Source organism: Rhinoraja longicauda, chromosome 11 (genome assembly GCF_053455715.1).
Source record: "Rhinoraja longicauda isolate Sanriku21f chromosome 11, sRhiLon1.1, whole genome shotgun sequence".
Classification (NCBI taxonomy): Eukaryota; Metazoa; Chordata; class Chondrichthyes; order Rajiformes; family Arhynchobatidae; genus Rhinoraja; species Rhinoraja longicauda.
Genome location: NC_135963.1, coordinates 8013670 through 8027909, shown reverse-complemented (window position 1 = coordinate 8027909; position 14240 = coordinate 8013670). Strand labels below are relative to the sequence as shown.

The 14240-nt window shown below is 48.5% G+C and overlaps 1 protein-coding gene across 1 annotated transcript in view; it reads right to left on the bottom strand.

Moving 5' to 3' along the window:
- LOC144598258 (serine/threonine-protein kinase N2-like) overlaps nucleotides 1-14240 on the bottom strand; it is a 125556-nt gene that overhangs the window by 54474 nt on the left and 56842 nt on the right. The window lies entirely within an intron of this gene.

The window sequence follows — 14240 nt, the reverse complement described above, 5'->3', positions numbered from 1 at the left end:
AGGGCACTAAGGAATATTGATGAATAGTACACAGATCCCTGAAAGTGGCAATACCGATACAGCATGGTAAAGGCGACAAAATGCAAGCTTGCCTTCATAGGTTAGTATGGATGTGGTGGGATGAATGGCCTGTTTCTGTGTTGTACAACGTTATGACACAATAACATTTGGGACATCATGGTGCAATTTTACAATGCTAGTTAGATTATATTTGGAATATTGCATGCAGTTCTGGTCGCTATGCTTTAGGAAGAATGTGCAGGTGGTGGAAAAAGTACACGGGGGTATTCACCTGGATAGAGGGACTTTAGTGAGAGGGATAGATTGGAGAGGCTGGGCTTGCTTTTCTTTGAATGAAGGTGGCCAAGGTGTAATGTGACAGAGGAACATAAAATTATAAGAGGTACTAGAGGACATAGTTTGGCCTCTTCACTTGGCCTCTGTAAATGTTCTTTAGGAAATTCCTACACAACTTACACTGCCTTCCAATTTGTCAGCTGCAAACTAAGACAGGTAGCTTTTCATTCCTGGATCAAAGTTATTAAGTTTCAAAATGCAAATTCGGGGCCAAACTGCAAATCTTGGGATAACCACGCCTCATTCTGCCAAGCAGAATATATTCTTTATTCTTTCTCATTTGCACTCCCTATCTCCCAACCATTTAACAACCCAGAAGGCGATTTGCCTTCTTAATTGCATCCCGTCAAGCATCGTGTGCTTAAAATACCTCCTCTTGGGTTACTTTTAATTTCCTGAAGTTTTCAGCAATTTCTTCCCTTTCGCAATGTCGGGGAAGAAATAAACAAGGTACAGATTTTGCCATAAAAATAATATGCTGGAAACACCGTGTAGGTCAGACAGCATCAATGGCAAGAAAAACAGAGTCACTGTTTCAGATCAGAACTGGGAAACGTGCAAGTTTAAAGTTGCAGAGAAAGTTGGGTGGAGAGATAGGGCAAAAAGAATATATGGAATAAGGGGAGGCCAGAATTAGATATGGCTGCAGTGAGGACAAGTTGCAGTCAATCGGGTAATGGTGGCAATTGACCTTGACCATGTTCAGAAACCTAGTTATGAAAAGTACAGACAATACAGAAATGAAGCAACCCGTGCCTGCATGAAGAATGGCCTCGACTAACCAGGGCACAATGGAATTCCCCTGGGTAAGTGCAGTGGCAATAACTCTCAAGATGCTCAAGAACGTCAGGACAAAGCAACCTGCCTGAACCGCACCCGATCAGCTCTCATAAATGTTCATTCCTTATACGCGCAGTGGCTTTTACGTCTGCAATCCATGAAATGCACTGCAATCATTTGCCCAAGCTACTACAGCAGCACCTCGCAAATCCACAACTTCTATCATCAAGCAAAATAAAGACCACATTCCTGATGTCCTTGCCCCTGCATATTCTCCTCCAAGTCATACGCCACCTGGACCACGAAATATATTGCTTATCCTTCTGTGTCACTGGATCTAAATCTTGGAACATTCTGCCCAATAACGCACAGTGGCGCAGCGGTAGAGTTGCTGCCTTACAGCGAATGCAGCGCCTGAGACTCAGGTTCGATCCTGACTACGGGCGCCGTCTGTACGGAGTTTGTACGTTCTCCCCATGACATGCGTGGGTTTTCTCCGCGATCTTCGGTTTCCTCCCATACTCCAAAAACGTACAGGTATGTAGGTTAATCGGCTGGGCAAATGTAAAAATTGTCCCTAGTGGGTGTAGGATAGTGTTAGTGCGCGGGGATCGCTGGGCGGCGAGGACCTGGTGGGCCGAAGGGCCTGTTTCCGCGCTGTATCTCTAAATCTAAATCTAAACACTGAACTTTCACTTAAAGGACTGTTGCAATTCAAGAAGGTGGCTCACCATCGCCACTTAAGTCACGGAATTTAAGAGACATTTTGAGAAGCATGTGGATATAATGCATGGTATGGAGGCATATGGATATGTGCGGGGCAGGTAAGAGTTGGTCTTGGCAACATTTTCGGCACAGGCATTGTGGGCCGAAGGACCTGTTCTTGTGCTGTACTATTTTATGTTCTAACTTGGGACCATTTCTGCCAATTAAAAAAGATGCCAGCAGAACAGAGGACCCAGATCTAAAAAAATGAACATATAATTTTCCTGAAATTTCATACAACATATGCATTTTCCAATCACCACAAAAAACCAGGTCATCAATCAGGCAGCAGCATGTTTTGAGGTGAGGAGAATATAGATTTGCACAAATAAAGGCAGCTTTGATCAAGGCTGTGATGATGGTGAAGAAATCCTGGGTAACTAGAGAAAACGTGAGTCTCCAAGCCTCCACAAGTAACCATAGTTTGACCACTAAGTGGGGGGTCTATCCGTAACATGTCAATGTAAGGTCAGGTTCTTATACTGGTTCAAAGCAAATATATGTTTTCATAATGTAATAAAGCAGAAGAGATGGCAAGGCAAATATAGGCTCACTATAATGGACAAAAATACAAAATCAGAACACTGCAGTAGTTACAAGTCAAAGTGTCATACAGTACGGAACACTTTGGCCACACTTGTCCGCGCTAATCAAGATGCCCATCTAAGCCAGTCCCATTTGCATGCATTTGACCTATATAGTCCTCTATACATTTCCCAACCATCTGCCTGTCCAAATGTCTTTTAAATGTTGTCATGATATCTACTACATCCACTTCCTCCAGCAGTTTGTTTCATATATGTACCACCTCTGTGTGAAAAAGTTGCCCCTCAGGTTCCTATTAAATCTTTCCCCTCTCATTTTAAACCTTTGCCCTCTAGTTCTTGATTCCTCTTCCCTGGGAGAAAGACCGTGAGCATTCCACCCAATCTGTACCCCAAGTTGGAAATAAAATCAGAAAATGCTGGAAACACTCAGCAGGTCACATAGGGTCTGTGAAGAGAGAGCCAGTATTTCAAGTTAAAATTTTCCATCAGAACGAATAGTTTGAAATGTTTAGGAAGGAACTGCAGATGCTGGTTTAAACCATAGACGCAAAATGCTGGAGTAACTCAGCGGGATAGGCAGTATCTCTGGAGAGAAGGAAGTGGTCTGAAGAAGGGTCTCAACCTGAAACTTCACCCATCCCTTCTCTCCATAGATGCTGGCCATCCCGCTGAATTACTCCAGCATTTTGTGTCTATCTTTGGCTTGAAATGTTAACTGTTTCATTCTCTCTCCATAAGTGCTGCATGAGCGGTTGATTCCAACATTTCACACCACTTTCTTTGATGGAATAAAGATAACATACATTAAGCAAATGAAACTTGTTCACTGTGGAATCATTGTTTTTAAAAAGGCAGATGTGTGAAATCTGATTCCAAGTTTTGAGATCGATAACAGAAAATATCCTATACAGGCACAACCATAATCATAATCATACCAATTTCCTCAAATTTGGAGACCAAAACTGCACACAGTACTCCAGGTGCGGTCTCACTAGGGCCCTGTACAACTGCAGAAGGACCTCTTTGCTCCTATACTCAACTCCTCTTGTTATGAAGGCCAACATTCCATTGGCTTTCTTCACTGCCTGCTGTACCTGCATGCTTCCTTTCAGTGATTGATGCACTAGGACACCCAGATCTCCAGTCATTGAGAATAAAATCTGCTGCTATGACGTCTCTAACCACTGATATCCCTGGTGTGCAGTCTATCTTGACTTATCCATATTTCATCCACCTGCTACCTGTGGTACCACAGCCAAAACATATCACATTCCACTTGTTAACAACACCCTGCTTTCATCTTACTATCGCCTTTCCCAATCCTTCCATTGTGCCTTCTACTGTGGACAGGACATTGTTTCTGATTACACACCATTGGTTTGGATGAGTTTCTAAACTGATACTCGATCAATAAAACCTCTCTCCTCAGCCAAACGCTCAGGCTGCACCACAGTGTTTGTAACCACTGCATTCTGTTTGATTCTCACCTGTGATGTCAAGTCCATACCCTATCCAGCCTGAAGACAGCTTTGACTTATGCAACATCTGATATTTGCATGCAGGACTCAAATCTATTTACTGAAAACTGCTTTATGCTTTTATTACACCCAGACATGGCTATTTCAGTGCTCTCCTGGCAAATCTCCCATTTTCCAAATGCTGCATGGTTGAAGTCATCAAAAACTCTGTTGCTTACATCCTAGTTTGCACCAAGTCTCTTTCACCCATCAACCCTGTGCTCACCGAACTACAAACACCTTGAATTCCTAAGTGCATACGGGCTTACAAATTCTTCGGTGTCCCTGACTTCTTGATCTCTTGTACATCCCCCCCCCCACTGCTCTCTTCACCTCACCAATGGTGATCAAACCTTCAAGCTGCTAGTTCTACACACTGGATATTAAACCACTAAATTTCTATCTCTACCCTCCTCTCCAACACCCCCACTTTCAAACCACCATTTTGCTTACTTTTCTCTTGGACTCCACTCCAGAGGTTCAGCATCCATATTTTGTTTCAACCAATGTAAAATGACATGGGTAAATTCTAATATTAAAAGCTGGCATCTATTGCAATTGATTGCTTTTGTAACAAGTTTACTTTTGTTCACAGCAAACCTCTTGCCATTTAGTTAGAGAGCTGGCAGGTGTTATACTTCAGATTTTACTACCACTTTTGCGGCATAATCACTGCTGTGAATCAGTCTGCTTGTTGGATTCATTGAAATCTTTACTGCTGGGTCAGCATGAATTTTAGTGAACTGGAAGCCCTGGGGAATCCCATTATAGAGACAAATTCATGCAGCTGTGTTTACAGTACTATTTATTACCACTTCAATTTAGAATGGAAACTTCTGTCATCATTGACTGGGATTCTCTTTTTGCTTTAAATGGATTTTTCACTCAAAATACAGATCGCATAGTTGCTGTCATTTGACTCATTCTCGGTTACTTTAAATGGCTCTATCTTTTATGAAATGCACTACAGGTCATGCTGGTGATTTTGTTACAACAAGCTTTTTCTCTTCCAAAATATGAAAACCAAAGACAAGAACAGACAGATGTCTGGGTTTTGTTGAAAAAGCTTCTTTTTTTTTAACCAAAGGAAATGTGAAATAATGACTGCCATTTGAAAAAATTAATTAGATTTAATGATACAAAATTTGAAAGAGAGGTCCATGATATCATTTACACATTAGGAGGAATATGAAAGATATAACTACAGTTAAATCTCAAGATTTTTCGGTTGGGTGATAAGCCAGTGCCTGCTTAAAATGAGTACTGATGGTCGACAGGGCAAGATATGTTTTAATCCGTCAAAGGGATCCTTAGGAGTCACTGTCTCACAAAGGCAGTCAGCATCAGAGACCCACATCACCCTGCCCACATATATGTTGTAGGAGCCATTTGCGCTTAAATTATTTACTGTTATTATCATATATATACAGCCGGAAACAGGCCTTTTCGGCCCAACCAAGTCCGTGCCGCCCAGCGATCCCCGTACATTAACACTATCCGACACCCACTAGGGACAATTTTTACATTTACCCAGCCAATTAACCTACATACCTGTACGTCTTTGGAGTGTGGGAGGAAACCGAAGATCTCGGAGAAAACCCACGCAGGTCACGGGGAGAACGTACAAACTCCTTACAGTGCAGCACCCGTAGTCAGGATCGAACCTGAGTCTGCGGCGCTGCATTCGCTGTAAAGCAGCAACTCTACCGCTGCGCTACCGTGCCGGCCATGTTTAATATTTCTAGTTTCCATCTGTCTGTAATTTGGAAGGTGGGATTTGATATGTAGAGGGGCGTGTCCACATCTGAGGAGGCTAACGAAGCCACAGAGATTGGGGGTCAGTTTAATCTCGGAGGATGGAGAGAATTTTTTTTTATCACACGGTAACAACGACATGCTAACGACCACACGTTAACGACCACACGGTAACGACTGTGTTGTTTGAAGAGGAAACAGTTGATAAGAACGATAAGCTATGAATTATTCTTCTGATTAGTGCTGCTTTAATAAAGACCAATTAATCAAGAAACAACATTTGGAAGATTTGTTTTTGCTATCTCAGAGTGCAGTGTGTGCGTCAGCTGTATCCCCACCACATCCCCGAGCAGTAATGGCTATCGAAGTTGGACTTTGAGAAGGGATAGAAACTGCCATTACAGTTGTGCTGCTGCATGTAAGAATGTAATTGTTCCATTTCGGGAAATATGACAATTAAACACTCTTGACTTGACTATTCATTTTCCAAGTTAAGAAAATGCACATTAGTAACAGTTTTGTGACAAATTGTTTTGATGGGAAAGTGCTTTCCCGAGGAAAGTTGTTGTTAAGTGTGTGGAAGAGCATTTAAGGAACTGACAAGATGAAAATTAAAAATAAAATTGAAAAAGGAGAAACCAATATCTGGCCAACGGCCATACTTCAAATTTAAACATCAGCTTCCAAGATAAGCTTCAATTTATGTTCATTCTGTCTACTCAGCAAAAACTAACTTATCTTCTTTGGCTGAAGAGATCAATGAAAGTGCTACATCACATAAACATTGCACGATTGATTCAGGGTAAATATTCTGAAAATACTTTTGTGAAAAGCCCAATGTAAAACGACTGCAATCTAAAGCCTGAACGAGGATTTCCTGTTTTACTTTGCATACAATTTGACAGTAGTGTTAGTAGTAAAAAGTAGATTAACATGTCTGCATTTAAAGTCAATGCAGTTTAAACAGCCTCAAAGATTTGCCATCTGGTTTCTCAATCGTAAAAACACTATCAGCAATCATGTGTACACTATGCAAAGACACACTACTTAAACCGGGGACAGGAAATTACTTAAAGACAGAATTATAAATAACTGTAAAAAAAGATGTCTGTTTGATCAAAGCATTTGCATGTAATATTGCTTTTGTTTCAGTAAAATGCACAAAACATGAAAAAAAGTTATGATTTGTGATTGGAAGCCTGTGACCAATGGTGCACTCAGGGATCGTGGGGGTGGGGGAAGAACCCTTGTGGTTTGTTACGATCTGGATATGAATGCAAGAATGCATGATTAAGCAAATAGGCAGATGCCACAAAAATGGATGGTGCTTATAGAAAAGAAGGCTGCCTTCAGCGGAGTCAGGGGGTATGGGGAGAAGGCAGGAATGGGGTACTGATTGAGAATGATCAGCCATGATCACATTGAATGGCGGTGCTGGCTCGAAGGGCCGAATGGCCTCCTCCTGCACCTATTGTCTATTGTCTATTGATGAAATTGTTAAGGTGGGTCAAACAATGGCAGATAGAAATTAATCCTAAAAAATATGAGGTAATGCACCTTAGGAGGAATAACAAGGTTAATACTATTAATGGTAGGGCCCTCAGAAATGTTGACTAGTTTTACCAAAACGTTCCTGTGAGGAAGACAGTCAAGGATGGCAAGGGTTGTGAACTTTGGCTGACGGATGATGTTCCAAATTTAGTCACAAAGTTAAAAAAAACATATGTAAGTTTCGAAAGCTAAACTCAGAGAGGGCTTTTGAGGGATACAAAACAGGAGAGAACTCAAATAGAAAGTATAAACTTACATATGTTGAGTAGAAAACTTTGTCCTACTCAAACAGGGAATCAGGACAGCTAAAAGGGACCACAAAATGCCTTTGGTGAGGAAGAGAGCAAGGTGAAGGTAAGACCATTTAAGGATAAAAGAGGGAAGAAGGGTCTGGACCCGAAACGTCACCCATTCCTTCTCTCCAGAGATGCTGCCTGTCCCGCTGAGTTACTCCAGCATTGTGTGTCTATTTTCGATTTAAACCAGCCTCTGCAGTTCTTTCCTACACGTACAAGTTGGGATGTTATGTTGCAGTTACATAGAAGTAGAGAAAATAAGTGCAGGAGTAGGCCATTCGGTCCTTCGAGCCAGCACCACCATTCAATATGATCATGGCTAATCATCCTAAATCAGTACCCCGTTCCTGCTTTCTACCCATATCCCTTGATTCCGTTAGCCCTAAGAACTATATCTAACTCTCTCTTAAAAACATCCAGTGAATTGGCCTCCACTGCCTTCTATGGCAGAGAATTCCATAGATTCACAACTCTCTTGGTGAACAAGACGTTGTACAGTTGTACGAGTCGATGGTGAGACTACATTTGGAGTATTGTGATTCAGTCACCCTGCTACAGAAAATATGTTATCAAGCTGGAAAGAGTGCAGACAAGATTTACGACGATATTACCAGGACTCAAGGGCCTGAGCTATAGGGAGAGATAGGGCAGGAGCAACTGTCGTATGTTGAAAGGCTGGAGCGAATGGGCTTATATACTCTGGAATTTAGAAGGGTGAGAGGGGATCTTATTGAAACATATGATTATTAAGGGATTGGACATGCTAGAGGCAGGAAACGTGTTCCCAGTGTTGGGGGAGTCCCGAACCAGGGGCCACAGTTTAAGAATAAGGGATAGGCCATTTAGAATGGAGATGAGGAAAAACTTTTTCACTCAGAGAATTGTGACGCTGTGGAACTCTCGGCCTCAGAAGGCAGTGGAGGCCAATTGCCTGGATGCTTTCAAGAGAGAGTTAGATAGAGATCTTAATGATAGATGAGTCAAGGGACATGGGCAGGAACAGGGCACTGTTTGTGGATGATCAGTCATGATCACGGTGAATGGCGGCGCTGGCTCAAAGGGCTGAATGGCCTGCTCTTGCACCTATTGTCTATTGGCTTGGGCAAGTTGGGCCGAAGGGCCGTTTTCCATACTCTTTGACTGAACAATGGTAGAGAAATCAACCATTAACATGTGCCATGGTCTCAGCCAGAAACAAGCACGGGTGGATGAGCATTTTTACTGCCCTTGTCCTGTGTGCTAGAAGCCATGGGTCGCAAGCAAAGAAAACTCTCTCTGACGAGTTGCAGTGTAGCATTCATAAAAGTAATAATTGAAGAAAAGTGGACAACAAGTTTGTCTTCCGGCTATGCTCCCTGGCAACCTGCCAAAGTGCAACATTAGCTCAGGCCTAAGAGTGTCATCTAGGTTTGTTCTATCAACCAGGAAATGAAGTGTAATGAATACAAATTAATGACATCACAGTATTCTAAATATTATTGTAAACTCTGTACAAATCTGCACTAGAAATTACTGTTGAAAAAAAGTGCCCATCACCATGTGCCTGGTTACACGAGGAAGATCTATAAATACAGAGCACACTTGGTTGCATGACAGAAAACATTTTTGACTTTGAACAAATGGTTTTACTAAAACGCAACTTTACATTTGCTGCACTTTTAAGATTGGGCAGATGAATAGCAGTGTGTGGGGTGGCCAGTTACTACTGGAGAGATAAAAGGGTTGATCCATTTTGTTGTCAGCAGTAGGCTTGCTTTTTATGTGGCTCTTGCCAACTCAGCTCTCGACCGCCATGTGATAAGAATTTACCCAGCTGGAATGCAAATGGGATAAGCAGTGGTGAAAGGCAAGCAGAGCAGTTCAATTATAAAGTTGCCGAGTAAAAACACTGCTTCGTGCAGCAGCTGCATAGAAGTTAGTTCATCGTTTCAAACGTTGCAAGAAGGAGACTGTGGCAAGCTAGAGAGGAAATTGCTGGTGCCCTGGCTGAGATTTATGAGTGGTCATTAAATACGGGTGAGATGCGGAACACTGGAGGGTGGCAAACGTTGCGCCTCTATTTATGAAAGGCTGTAGGGGAAAGCCTAGGAGCGACAGGCCAAAGTCCAACATCTATGGTCGGAAAGTTACTGGAGAGTATTCTGAGGAATAAGATATGGGTAGTTGAAGCAGATACTATAATATTCAAAAGACATTTGGACAGGTCCATGGATGGGAAAGGTACAGAAGGATATGGACAAAATACAGGCATGTGGGACTAGTGTGGATGGGACATCTTGGTTGGCATGGGCAAGTTGGGCCGAAGGGCCGTTTTCCATGCTCTTTGACTAAACAGTAGGAGGGAAATCAACCATCAACATGTGCTATGGCCTCAGCCAGAAACAAGCACGGGTGGATGAGCATTTTTACTGCCCTTGTCCTGCGTGCCAGAGGCCTAATGGGTTGCAAGCAAAGAAAACTCTGACGAGTTGCAGTGTAGCATTCATAAAAGTAATAATTGAAGAATATAACGTGTTGTAGCGTGTTGATAAAGGCAAGGAGCCAGGTATTTTGGGAAGGTATATTTATTGGTTCGTGGGTCTCAGACGGGTCTAGTCTGCCGGAATGGCTTGGCGCCCAAACCTTGTCCTTATATCTCTGAGTCCAGGACCGCCTCCCGGGACTGGTCCATTCCCGTGCCGAGGGGTCGGTAGTAGTATGGCCCGACCCTTGGGAGCCGCCACAGTACCCCCCCCCAGATCCGGAGGCACGAAACGCACTGGTGGTCGCACAACCCGACCGGACCGCGTACGGTAATCGGTCGACAGAGGGGCCGGCGGAGGCACAGTTGGAGAGACAGGCGGTGGGACCCGCAAAGGGGGGCGACCTCGTGGCCGAGGCTGGGCCACCCGCACCGGTTGGTCGATGTCTAAGTGGGCCGGCTTCAGGCGGTCAATTGACACGGCCTCCGGCCGGCCCCCCATGTCCAAAACAAAGGTTGTCTGCCCGTGCTCCAGCACCCGGTACGGGCCTTCATACGGCCTCTGGAGTGGCGCCTGGTGGGCGTCACGGCGCAGGAACACAAAGGCACAGTCCTGGAGGGCCGATGGCACGTAAGGGCGGAATGTCCCATGGCGGGACGTCGGCACGGGTGCGAGCTTGCCAACTCGCTCTCGGAGGCGATGTAGGGTGGATGAGGGCGGTTCCTCTCGCCCCGGCAACGAGGGCACGAACTCCCCGGGCACCGTGAGCGGAGACCCGTAGACGAGCTCCGCTGAGGATGAAGCCAGGTCTTCCTTGGGGGCAGTCCGGATGCCCAGCAAAACCCATGGTAGCTCGTCCATCCAGTCGGGGCCGGCGAGTCGCGCCTTCAGCGCTGCCTTCAGCTGCCGGTGGAACCTCTCCACCAAGCCGTTTGCCTGCGGGTGATAGGCCGTGGTGTGGTGCAGCCGCACGCCCAACAGGTGAGCCATGGCCGACCACAGCTCGGAGGTGAACTGTGGCCCCCGGTCCGATGAGATGACCACCGGCACACCAAAGCGAGCAATCCAGTGCGCGGCCAACGCACGAGCGCATGTGGCTGTGGACGTATCAGCCAATGGTATGGCCTCCGGCCACCGCGTGAAGCGGTCCACCACCGTGAAGAGGTGGGTGATGCCCCGGGACGGCGGGAGCGGGCCCACAATGTCCACGTGCAGGTGGTCGAAACGGCAGCAGGGTAGACCGATCCCTTGGAGTGGCGCCCGGACGTGGCGTTGAATTTTCGACGTATGGCACGGAATGCAGGTGCGGGCCCATTGGCCAACCTGCTTGCGCAGACCATGCCACATGAACCGCGCAGCCACCAATGAGATCGTTGCCCGGATGGATGGGTGAGCCAGCCCGTGGACCACGTCGAACACCCTCCTGCGCCACGCGGCCGGGACGATGGGGCGCGGCTGACCTGCCGACACATCGCAAAGTATCGTCGTTGCTCCGGGGCCGAGGGGAACATCCTCAAGGCGGAGGCCAGAGATGGCAGTCCGGTAGGCGGGCATCTCCCCGTCCGTTAGTTGGGCCTCCGCCAGGGCAGAATAATCAATGCCGGGTGCCACTTCTAACACGGCATTGATGGCGGGGCGAGACAATGCGTCGGCCACTCGGTTTTCCTTCCCCTCGATAAAGCGGATGGAGGAGGTAAATTCTGATATGTAGGCCAACTGGCGCTGCTGTCGGGCGGACCATGGGTCGGAGACCTTTGCCAGGGCGAAAGTGAGCGGCTTGTGGTCCGTGTAAGCGGTGAACGGGCGGCCCTCCAGAAAATAGCGGAAGTGACGAACGGCCAGGTACAGGGCGAGGAGCTCGCGGTCGAAAGCGCTGTACTTCTTCTGGGCGTTGTCGAGGTGCCGGCTGAAGAAGGCCAGGGGGCGCCAACCCCCGTCCGTGAGTTGTTCCAGTACGCCACCAACCGCCAACTCTGAGGCGTCCACCGTAAGGGCTGTCGGGGCATCCTCCCGTGGGTGAACAAGCAGCACAGCCCGAGCCAGGGCCTCCTTCGCGCCGTCAAAGGCTGTTACGGCCTCGTCGGTCCACACGACGGTCTTACGCTTGCCCGCCAGCAGCTCGTATAGCGGCCGCATGATGTGGGCCGCGGATGGCAGGAACCGGTGATAAAATGCCACCATGCCGACGAACTCCTGCAGGCCACGCACCGAGGACGGCCGGGGAAACCGGCGGATGGCGTCTACTTTGTCCGGCAGGGGAACCGCTCCTTGCGAGGACACACGGTGGCCGAGAAAGTCGATTGTGGCCACGCCAAAACGGCACTTGGCTAGGTTTATGGCCAACCCGTGTTCGCTGAGCCGCTGGAAAAGCTGCCGGAGGTGAGCACAGTGCTCCTGCCGCGAGCGGCTGGCTACCAAGATGTCGTCGAGGTAGACGAACAGGAAATCCAACCCGCGACAAACGCCGTTCATTAATCGTTGGAATGACTGCGCGGCGTTCTTGAGGCCGAACGGCATCCGCACGAACTCGTAGAGTCCGAACGGCGTGATGATTGCCGTCTTGGGTACATCCTCCGGGTGGACCGGGATCTGGTTGTAACCTCGCACCAGATCCACCTTTGAAAATATCGTGGCCCCAGCCAAATGGGCGTTGAAGTCCTGGATGTGGGGCACGGGGTATCGGTCCTCGGCGGTAGCGACGTTCAGCCGCCGATAATCCCCGCAAGGCCTCCAGCCCCCGTTTGCCTTGGGGACCATGTGGAGTGGAGATGCCCATGGGCTGTTGGAAGGGCGGACGATCCCCAAGGACTCCATCGTACGAAACTCCTGTCGTGCCAGGCGTAGTTTCTCAGGCGGGAGTCGGCGTGCTCGTGCGTGGAGGGGTGGGCCGGTAGTTGTGATGTAATGGTACACCCCATGCTTGGGGGTCGATGACCGGAATTGCGGGGCCATAATATCCGGAAAGTCCGCCAGCACCCGAGCGAAATGGGAGTCCACGGACGACAGCGGGCGTATAATCGGGTCATTCAGCCGCAACGCGATGGGCTCCATCGTGGCGGAGTGGACCAAGCGCTGCTGCCTGACGTCCACGAGGAGAGAATGAGCCCGCAGAAAGTCGGCCCCGAGCAACGGCTGGGAGACGTCGGCGATCGTAAACAGCCACGTAAAATGACTGGCGCCGAAAACGATGTGGACCGTGCGGACGCCATAGGTCTGGATAATGCTCCCATTTGCCGCGGTGAGGATGGGCCCCCGCTTCCCAGAACGAATGTCCAGCGGCGAAGGGGGCAGGACGCTCAGCTCCGCCCCGGTATCCACGAGGAAGCGGCTCCCGGACCGCCGATCCCAGGCGAAGAGGCGGTGAATCTGGCCGGCCACCGCAGGGACTATTGGTAGCCGGCCCTATTGGTAGCCGGCCCGGGCGTTTTCCGGAAATGTGCACGGCTGGCGGCATTGTCGGGCTGCCGCACCCCAGCGCTGGTGGTAATAACACCAGTACCTCTTGCTGGTGCTGGCTGGAGCCTGCTGGTGTGGGACTGCCGGTGCACGACCCGCAATGGCCACCGGGGGCGATCTCGCAGGCCTCCGGGACGTAGCTGTCACTCCTTCCACAGCTCCCCCGCCCGACCGGAGAAAATCGGGCGCTTCTCGAGTGACGTTAAGCGCACTGACGTCATCACGGCGCGCCGCCCACAGCGCGTCCGCGCGCCTGCCGAGGGCCCGGGTGTCTTCAAAGGAGGCGTCGGTGAGCTGCAGGCGAATGTCGGCCGGCAGCAGGTGCAGGTACGTATACTCGAACATCAGGCACGGTCTGTGCCCGTCGAGCAGCGCGACCATCTCCTTCAGGAGGCTAGATGGGCGCCGGTCACCGAGGCCTGGCATGTGGAGGAGCCTTTCGGCCCGCTCCATTCGGGTTAGCCCGTAGGTTTGGAGCAGCAGCTCCTTAAGGGCTTCATATTTACCGTCGGCCGGTGGGTCCTGGAGGAACTCCGTTACCTCTTCGGCCGCGTCCTGGTCAAGGGCTCCCACCAGGTGGAAAAACCGGGTGTTATCCACTGTAATGCCCTGCAGCTGAAACTGGGCCTCCGCCTGGTAAAACCAAATGCGAGCCCGGGTGGTCCAGAAGGTCGGGAGCTTGATTGCTACCGCGTCGACAGCTGGGGCCTGGTCGGCCTGCGAGCCGGACGGGCGGTCGGCTTCTGCTTTTGT